The sequence below is a fragment of the Eulemur rufifrons genome, chromosome 7, assembly GCF_041146395.1.
Source record: "Eulemur rufifrons isolate Redbay chromosome 7, OSU_ERuf_1, whole genome shotgun sequence".
In the NCBI taxonomy this organism is placed as follows: Eukaryota; Metazoa; Chordata; class Mammalia; order Primates; family Lemuridae; genus Eulemur; species Eulemur rufifrons.
This window is the reverse complement of record NC_090989.1, coordinates 15,018,035-15,027,979: the sequence shown is the minus strand read 5'-3', so window position 1 is coordinate 15,027,979 and position 9,945 is coordinate 15,018,035. Positions and strand designations below refer to the sequence as shown.

General features: G+C 37.5%; 1 non-coding gene across 1 annotated transcript; it reads right to left on the bottom strand.

The window, feature by feature from the left end:
- Nucleotides 1-7,934: 7,934 nt before the first annotated feature.
- Nucleotides 7,935-8,034, bottom strand: LOC138388628 (small nucleolar RNA U13). Its single transcript, XR_011234162.1, has one exon. It is a non-coding gene; the product is annotated as a small nucleolar RNA U13 (small nucleolar RNA).
- Nucleotides 8,035-9,945: the final 1,911 nt, after the last annotated feature.

Sequence of the window (9,945 nt, the reverse complement as noted above, 5' to 3'; positions counted from 1 at the left end):
TTAGTTATAAGAACTCATATGTATTTTGGGAAATTAGAAACATTACCCACACATTCATACTTCAGAATCCTCATTCTAGAATTCTTTTCTTGGAGATGTTTCAAAGAAGTGGAGCCCATGGGTGCCTTTCTCAACAGGACTTAGCAAATATGAAGCTCTAGGAGGCATACCTGGCTTTGAATCCAAATTCAGCAGTAATTGGCTTTACATTTGAGCTGAGATACAGAACAGACATTCATAGTCTTTGACCATATTTTCCTTATTTGTGCCTTTAAAAATATAGACTTTTATTATTTTTTACTCTCAACAGAGAGGCAGGAGAGAGAATACTGTAGAAACTGTGTTGTATTTTCTAATCTTTTAGGAATCACTTTAGAGTTTACTATGATGTCATTTATACATATGCACATTACATTACTCATGTTATGATTTTAAAATTGTAAATCATTCAGAGAATTCCTTAAATACTCTCTTTCTGGGTGTCTCTGTTGGTTGGTATATTTTGAAATAGTGGACATCAAAGGTGTTCAATGAATACTTGTTAACAAATTGATTAAATGCAAACCAATTTTGTATTAGATACAGGATGAGTGTGCAGAAACCATAACAGTTATTTAACACTTATTTAGTATTATCTGACCTGTTCTTCCCTACTATTTTCTATGGTTAATTTACATTGACTATATATCTTTTGGTTTCTTAATTATTCCTTTTCCCTCTTATATATAATGAGAATCCATCGCAGGTTTTTATGGATTAAAAGGAGCTGCAATGTTCCCCCAAGTCTGCCTTCCTTTGCAGGCAAGAATCTCCTCTGCTATTCACAAACTTTACTGTGTATCAGAGTCACCTGGAAAGCTCAGGGTGCTGGGCCCCACTGCCAGAGTTCTGATCCTGTAGGTCTGGCATGGGACCCAAGAATTTGCATGTATAACAAGTTCCCAGGACGTGCTGATGCCATTGGTCTAAGGACCACACTTGCAGATTGGCTGCTATCGTACCATGTACAACTCATGTACAAGTCAGTGTGTGTGTGTGTGTGTGTGTGTGTGTGTGCAGTGGCAGTGGTGGTAGCAGGAGTAGGGGTAGGGTGTGACCAGGGCAGGGCCTGGACTTAGAAAAGCTCACAGGTATAGATCATTGTGAGAAAGCCATAGATGTTCTCGAATGAGTCCGGGTTCCAAAGGTGTCAGAGAGAGAGGAAAAGAGAAAGAGAAACACTGATGTGTTCCTGACAGCAGATGCTTCTCCCACTGAGATTTCTCTGAAATGAAATTCCTAGATGGTTTAAGCACCCCATAGGGGCTGCTAAATTGCCACATCTTGGCCTCACATACAATGCTTGTATCCGCATTTTATGCTTTCAGACTACATGTGCAAACTCCGTGCATTCGTAGAGTAAGCTAGGCAAATATTTGCATATTTGACTCTACACAGCTACTACTTGTGTTTCCTTGTTCTTCTGATTTACCTTAAGGAATCTGTGTGAGACTAGTTAAAATGCTGGCTATGAGATAACTGACGAGGAATTTTAGCCCCTTCATAGGCATTCACCTGCCTAAAGATTGGGGTGGGTGGCACTTTAGTGGGTCTAGCAACCTGTTTCTTTCTCTGCCAAATGATAAAGACAAGAAAGCTCTTCACGGATTGCTGAATGGCGTGAATTATCGTAAATTCTGGAACTGACACTGAAAACAGGTAAATGTCAGTCCCACAGAATATCAACGCACCTTGCTAGTTGTATCATTCCTGTATAATATAAAATTGCAGGTAATTTAAAGTTCTGAAAGGGCTTTAGAAGCCTCTGGTCTCAAGACTTAGATTTTGATGGCACGTTATCTTTTTCATTTCAACTTTGCTTTACATTTTTTATTAAGGACATTTTCAGAGATATTCAGATCTAGAGATAATAATGTAATGAAACTTGATGGTACTTCCATCCAGTCTCAGTGATTGTCAATATTTTGCCAATTATTTTTAACCAATCCCCACTCTTGGTCACACTAATTGTATTTGTAAATACTTCTATGTGAATCTCTAACAGAGAAGGGCTTTAAAACAGTATGACCACAATACTATTATTACACCTATCAAAATGATCATTTTAAATATCATTTAAGTCCATGCTAAAATTTCCTTATCTCAAAAATTGTGTTTAATAACATGTTTGTTCAAATCAGGACCCAGATGAGTTCCTTTGTTGAATTTGGTTGGTCTCTCTCTTTTAAGCCTCTATTACTACTTAACAGTTTCTCGTCTCCCTTTTTTAGATTTTGATGGCAAATTGTCTTTTTTATTTCAACTTTGTTTTAAATTTTTTTATTAAAAAAAAAAGTTTCTCCTTCTCTTTTTTCAAAGCCATTTGTTGAAGAGATAAGCCATTTTTCCTGTTGAATTTCCCACATCTTAGACTTATTTGATCACATCCTCTGGTATTGTTTACCTGGTTTCTCTATGCCCCATATTTCTGTTTTTGTTTTTTTTTTTTTTTTTTTTTTTTTGAGACAGAGTCTCACTCTGTTGCTCAGGCTAGAGTGCCGTGGCATCAGCCTAGCTCACAGCAACCTCAAACTCCTGGGCTCAAGTGATCCTTCTGCCTCAGCCTCCCGAGTAGCTGGGACTACAGGCATGAACCACCATGCCCTGCTAATTTTTTCTATATATATTTTTAGCTGTCCATATAATTTCTTTTTATTTTTAGTAGAGACAGGGTCTCGCTCTTGCTCAGGCTGGTCTTGAACTCCTGAGCTCAAACAATCCGCCCACCTCGGCCTCCCAGAGTGCTAGGATTACAGGCGTGAGCCACTGTGCCTGGCCGTATGCCCCATATTTCTTGTTAACTGGTAGTAAGTCCAGAAACATAATTAAATTTAGGTTTATTTTTTGTGTGGGGCAAGAATATTTCAAAGGCAGGGTTGGGTACTAGCTATTGCATCATGTGGACAGGCACATCATGTCTGTTGCTCCCACTTTGAGTGACGCTGTGATTGATCTGTGGGTTTAGGTGTCATCAGCATGACCCACCCATTATCAAATTTCCCATCAACCACCATTTATGATCATGGCCTCGTCCATTGTTTCACTGGGCTCGCAAAATGACACTTTTCTAATTCAATCATTTTTTCTGAATTAGTTGGAATTCTTCTATGGGGAAGAACCTTCTTTCACATCTATTTGGTTAACCTGATGTGCAGTACATAAGTGAGAGGGGAAAGATAAATGCTTCATTTGATGCACTTATTTATCCAATTTCAGAAAAATGAGCCCAACAACATCCAAATATGACCAATGTGGTTTCTGTTTTTCAAAATATCATTACGAACTTAAAATTTTTATATGTTTATATATTTTATATGTTAATATAGTAGAAGATTTTATATACTTATATTTAACATATTTCAATCAATGGGTTTCAATTGAGCAACCTATTGCAAATGATGCTAAATTTGTCTCCATGTCAATTTTAATGGGATTGCTCTTAAATTCAGTATAAAACTGTTTACATGCCATTCTGTTGTTTTTTAAAAAATATAACTGTGCTTAGAACTAAAATATACTTATTGTAGAAAATTTAAAGAATAAAGACCTACGTAAAGAGAAAATTGAAAATCACTTGCATTCTCCCCACCAGAAGTATCTCCATTTACAAATTTTGTTGAATTTCCTTCTTTTTTTTCGCTCTTATGTATTAATATATCATTAACGACCCCACAACCCATCACTATAATCACTTTCTCAGAAGTGCTGTCAACCACCCCTCATCCTTAGCCTCGTTACATGATGTGTGGCAAAACCTCAACCCTCATCTCCTCTGCACCTGTGTCTGAGCGGCTGTTACTAGAGACTAACTGAACTGTTTCTGCATTTGATGATTAAAGCCTCCACGTGCACTCACTGTGACCCAGAAACGCTCTTATGTTTCCCAGAACTATTTCAGATGTTCTCCTCAAACCAGCCCCAATCCTTCCCTCTTTCACCCTGACTCAGCTGTTGACCTTGCCCCACACTTCACTGAAGTAAAAACCTTCAGATAATAACTCTAGAATTCCCAGTGCAAAAACTGCCCTCGCCTGTAGCTATTGTCACCTCCTTCCCTCTAGGCACAATGGAGGGGATGTTCTTCCTCCTAGCAAATTCCAATACCTCTCTTTCTTCTCTGCATCCAATGCTCTTTGACCTTTAAAAACACTTCACTCGGATTATCCTCTTTCCCTCCTTTTATCAACTTTTCCCTGTCTTCTACTAGATCATTTCTGTCACTATATTCTAACTTCCCAACCCCATCTTAAAAACAATACTAGCAACAAACATAATCACTTCCCTGGTTTTATGTCTGCTGGAAGGTACCATCCGTTTCTCTATTCTCCTGCTTAGCCAGACTTCTCAAGGGTTGTTAACTACATCGTTTCCATTTCTTTAACTCATTTTCTTCAATATTCCAATCTGGCTTTTCTCCAGCCCCATCACTGTACTGAAATTTCTTGTCTCTGAATCACTGGAAATGCATGTGGCCGCATGTGATGTATACTTCCCTGTCCTCATCTTACCTTTTCAGCAGCATGTGGAGGAGTTGGCCATTCACTTCTTGAAACACTCGTCTCTTGGGTATTTTCAGACCATTGCTTCTTTGGTTTCCAAACTCACTGGCTTCGCCCATCAGTTTCCTTTTCCAGCTGGCTCCTATTTCTCCCCTTAAGTGTTGGTATTTCTCTGGTGTGAGTCCGGGGTCCTCTTCTTTTCTTTTTTTTCCCTGGGTGATTTCATTAATTCCCAGATTTTAAAATTATCATCATGACTCAAGATTTCAAAGTTTATACCTTCAACCAGATAATTTTCCTGAACACCATATCCAGTTCTGTTTACCTGACAGCTCAACCCGGATGCCTTACAAACATCTCAAATTGGATGTGTACAAGGTAGAACTTCTCATTTTCTGTTCACAACTCAATCCTTCCTTTATCTGTCCTAGCCCAGTAAATGGCACCATTATCCACCAGGTGCTTAATCCAGAAATCTAAGAGTAAGTCCTGATTTCACCTTTGCCATAGCCCCTACATCTCAAGCATCGGCAACTCCATTTGATTCTACCCCCTAAAATATCTTGACACTGTCAACTTCTCCCTGTCTCCATGGCCAACATCCTGGCCATGGCCCATCCTTTACCTGGACTATGTCAACACCTCCTTGATGAGTCTCTTGATTTCACACTTGCTCCTCCCCAATCCATTTCCCACGTTATAAGCAAGAGTGATCATCTTTTAGAACATAAATTAAACCTTACTTTAAAGCCTTCAGTGGCCTTTAGTTACACCTGTAATAAATCCAAACTCTGTACAGAGGCTGGATGGCTCTACACATCCTCATGGTTTGTCTCCTCATCTCTCCAACCTCAGGCTATGCAACTCCCTCACTACACCAAAGTCACGCTTCTTCAAACACACTCTAATCTTCCTGCCTCTAGCTGTTCATATATGCTATTTTCTCTGCTTACAATGCTTTTCTTTCCGTTATTGCCATGTGTGACTTTTTATCCATCAGAAATCAGCTTAAATATTGTCATGTTGATGCCTTTTCTGATCGGCGTGACTAAAGTAGGTCTCCCTTATTTTCTATTTCATCTTCTTGATGGCTGTGGTCATAGCCATTTTCACACTATATCAATATTTATATACAGTCATTTGTAATTTAATGATGGGGATACTTCCTGAGAAATGCATCATTAGGCTGTTGTACCGTTGTGCAAACATCACAGAGTGCACTTACACAAATCTAGATGATACAGGCTACTACACACCTAGGCTATATGATATCGTTTATTGCTCCTAGGCTATAAACCTAAGTGAATACTGTAGGCAATTGTAACATAATGGTAATTATTTGTGTGTCTAAACATAGAAAAGGTACAGTAAATATATGGTATTATAATTTTATGGGGCTACTGCTGTATATGTGATCTGTTGTTGACCGGAATGTCATTATGTGGCACATGACTATTTGTTTGGGCTTTTTTTGTCTTCCACACTAAATATAACCTTCATGAGAGTCAAGAATATCTTGTTCACTTTCAAACCCCAGTGCTTAGCTCAGTATTGGGCACATGGTTGGTACTCAGTGATTATTTGTTGTATGAACAAAAGAATTTCTCTACATCAGTGGTCCCTGACCTTTTTGGCACCAGGGACCGGTTTTATGGAAGACAATTCTTCCATGGACAGGGGGATGGGAAGATGGGTAGGTGGAGCTCAGGCAGTGATGCGAGTGATGGGGAGTGTCTGTAAATACCGATGAAGCTTTGCTCACTCGCCACTGCTCACCTCCTGCTGTGTGTGCCCCTTCTTAAGTTTCAGGGAAGACAATTTTTTCACAGACGGAGGTTGGGGGCTGGGGGCGGGTGGCAGAGCTCTGACATGGCACTGGTGTACTCCCTGGGGTTAGGGACCGCAGCTCTACATTATTGTTTTTAGTGGGTCATACTACTTTTTGCAAACATTTTCTGAGTTCTTACTGTTTACAGAGCTAAGCCAGATTCTTGTTGTTGAATAGACAACATGGCCCCGTTTTCAAGGTGCTTATATCTATCAGAGGGTACAACTGTGTATATAGGCAAATGCAAAATAAACAATTCCTTTGTACAGTAAGATTCAAAATCACACAATACAATTAATCTTATAGAAGAAGTATAGGGTACTTTTGGACGAAATAAAACGGATGCCTTTGGGGTCTAGTAAGTTATTTTAATAAACTTCTCTTATGTGACACAGGCTATTTTCAATTTTTCACTATTTATAATCTTTATAGGTACATGATATGTATAATCCACTTATATTGCCTATAATGGATTCTTAGGAGACTTGTCGGGTCAATGGTCATTAAATAATTTTGAGATTTATTATTTTGAATTTTGGATCTTATTGCTGAATTATGCTTTTACCAGTGTTAAGTGGGATTTTCCATTTCAAAGTGTGTTTGCCATCATTGGCATTATGGTATTCGAAAATTTGACACTGATATGAGAAAAATAGCATCTTATTATTTTGATTTTAACTGCACTGATGATTGGTAACATAAAAACTTTTCTTGAACCTGTATTTGCCATTTAGTATTCATTTCTCAGATTACTTCTTTATGCTCTTAACTCTTCTTTACATTGAAGCACTCATCTTTTTCTTTTTGATTTATAACACTTCTTTATATATTATAGAAATAAAGTCACTATCATATATGGTCTATTTTCCCAGATTTTAATTACTTTTAATTTTTTTACATTTATGCTTTTCATGTTGAAGGATTATATGTTTAATTTAGCATTTCTTACAAAGACTCTTCTTGCCTAATATTACAAAAATATTTATGCATCATTTACTTCTAGCACTCATCTGTTTTCATTTTTTCATAGTTACAAATTGATTTTGGTGTAAAAAGTGAGGTGGAAATCCAGGTTAATTGGTTTTTCCAAATTGTTTTACTAGTGCTGGTCTTCATACAATTTTCTCCTAGATTTGATCTATGAAAATTATTTGAATATAGAAATGGCACCCCAATATTTAGCTGAGCAAAGGCCAGAGGAGCCCCTGAATAGTCTTTATTCATTTTCCATGCTCCTTTGTGGGATAAGTTTGGCATGTGACTAAGTTGCAGGTAAGGGATGAAGGCTGATGTAACAGGTATGACTTCTGGATGTGTCCTTGGAGGGGCAGGGATCATGCACCTCTCTCCTTTTTCCTTTCTGCTAGCTAGAATCCGGACATGATGTTTGGAGCTGGAGCATCCGTATTGGACAAGGACCACACTAGGAAGCAGTGCATAAAACTGGACATATCCCAGGTGCTGGATGATTCTGTGGCACCACTAAGTCTGCCCAGATTGCGTACTTCTGGATTTTTTTTCCTTTTTCTTTTTTTTTCCTTTCTTCCCTTCCCCTTTTTTCTTTTTCGTATCAGACAGGTAATGTGATATAACAAGGTCTGAGGGGGGCACATCTCACACATGAGCGTGAAGACCCTCAATCATCACACTAATGAAACACAAAAAGATTTACTTCTATATTTGTTAGATAAGAAAACAAAACTACATGTTTTAAAGCCATTATTAATTTAGTTTATCTTAACTAATTCAACGTGTCATGTTATTTTATAATTTTTTATTTTTTACTTCATTTTGCAGTTTTCATCTCATATCTTCTGATCTTTAACCATATTTTCTTTGTTTCTGTTTTCTCATGGTTTGGAAGTTACATATCCTCTTCAGAGTTTTCTAGTGATTGCCCTTGAATTTTAAAGATACATTTTTGAACACATTTTTATTTAGTTATCAGGGAGATTGGATCATTTGTCCTCATTTTAAGTAGCATGATAAATTTATTTCACTTTGGTACCTGTCTCCTACCATGCTAGGCTTTGCTAATACAACGTATATAATTATCCTTAAATTATTTAGAAAAATTTTACAGTTATTTTTAAGTTTACCTTGTATAATTTGTATTTGTATTTGTAATAATACTTATGTAGACTAAATTCACCACTGAGATGATTTTAGTTCTTGATACTATTTATTTTCTAAGATAACTTTCTCAGGCTTGTAATCTCAATTTTTCTTCTGTTTTGTTTAAAGATATCTTTAGGTTATTTTTTTCCAAGAATGGTATCATAAAGCCTTACATAAGAACTTAGATATTAAAACTATTTTTCCTGTTGCCTGAATTGAAAATTCTTAGGTTCTACATTTTTCTCCTTAAAATTGTATAAACATTGTTGGCGGGGGGTGGGGGTGTGGGGTGGGTGTGTGTGTGTGTGTGAAATTTAATGCTACATAGAAGTATAAGATCATCTTGACTTTGTTTCTGCATAGTGACCAGGTATTTTCCAGGTGAATGTTTACAAGATGACTTTTTTATCTTTGTAGTTATAAAACAGTTTCAGAATGTTTTATGTGTAATTTATATTTTTCTCTATTTATTTTATGGATCACAGGAAGTCTGTCCTTTTGTTTGGATACTTAGGGCTTCCTCAGCTCAAAAACATTTTCTTTGTTCATGATTTCAATTATTGCTTCGCTCCTAATTATCTTGGTATATTCTCCTGAGGAAGACATTAAATTATTTAATTGTTTTTCCGAACTCTCCTTCAAAATCATCATCCTATTCATCACTTGCGTCTTTGTCTCTTTCCTCTCTTTGAAGTTTCTGAACATCAGGGGTGTTTGATTTGTCATGATGACACCTGCTTTTCACTCGCTCCTTTTCTCTGCTATTATTAACTTTTTAGTCTCCCTCCTCCAGCCCCTCCTTGTGCACCGTCTGCCTCCTTATAGTCATGTGTTATTATGATGATTTTTAAATCTCACGTTTAGATTTAATTCATCTTTTCATCACTTCTTGAGCCCACTGCTACCTATATACTCTTTGTAGCTCTTGGAAGAACCCAGGTGGTCTTGTGGCTTGTTGAAGGCCCCCAGTTTCCTAGATCTTAATTCTGGTTCTTTCTGTAGATAATTTTCAGAGGTGAGTTCTACCTCTTGAGTCTATAGTTGTTGTTCCCTTTTCTCTTATTCTGATGTATTGTTTGCAAGGTCCCAAGCTCTTGTTTTCTTTCCTCCTTAGCCATAAAGAAGAAACTATCTGGATTTGGCATCTGCCATAGATAAGGGGAGTGGGTATGTTTTTCCTTCTCAGACGGACAGCTGAAGGCAGGTCTTTGTGGGAGCCCCTATCCGAAGTGTCCAGGAAGCTCTCTCTGACACAGTGCTGGTGTACTGGAGTGGAATATTCTCCTACTCCTTCTGCTTGATTCGCTGGATTTCTGAGAGTGGGATGCTAAAAATTGTAATCTCCAGCATACGCTACCACTAATACCTTAATTTTCTCTGCCCTGCCCTGCAGAGCTTAAAATATTGGAATAATATTGCCCAGGATAGAATCATTTCTACTATTCCCAATGATTCCCTGTT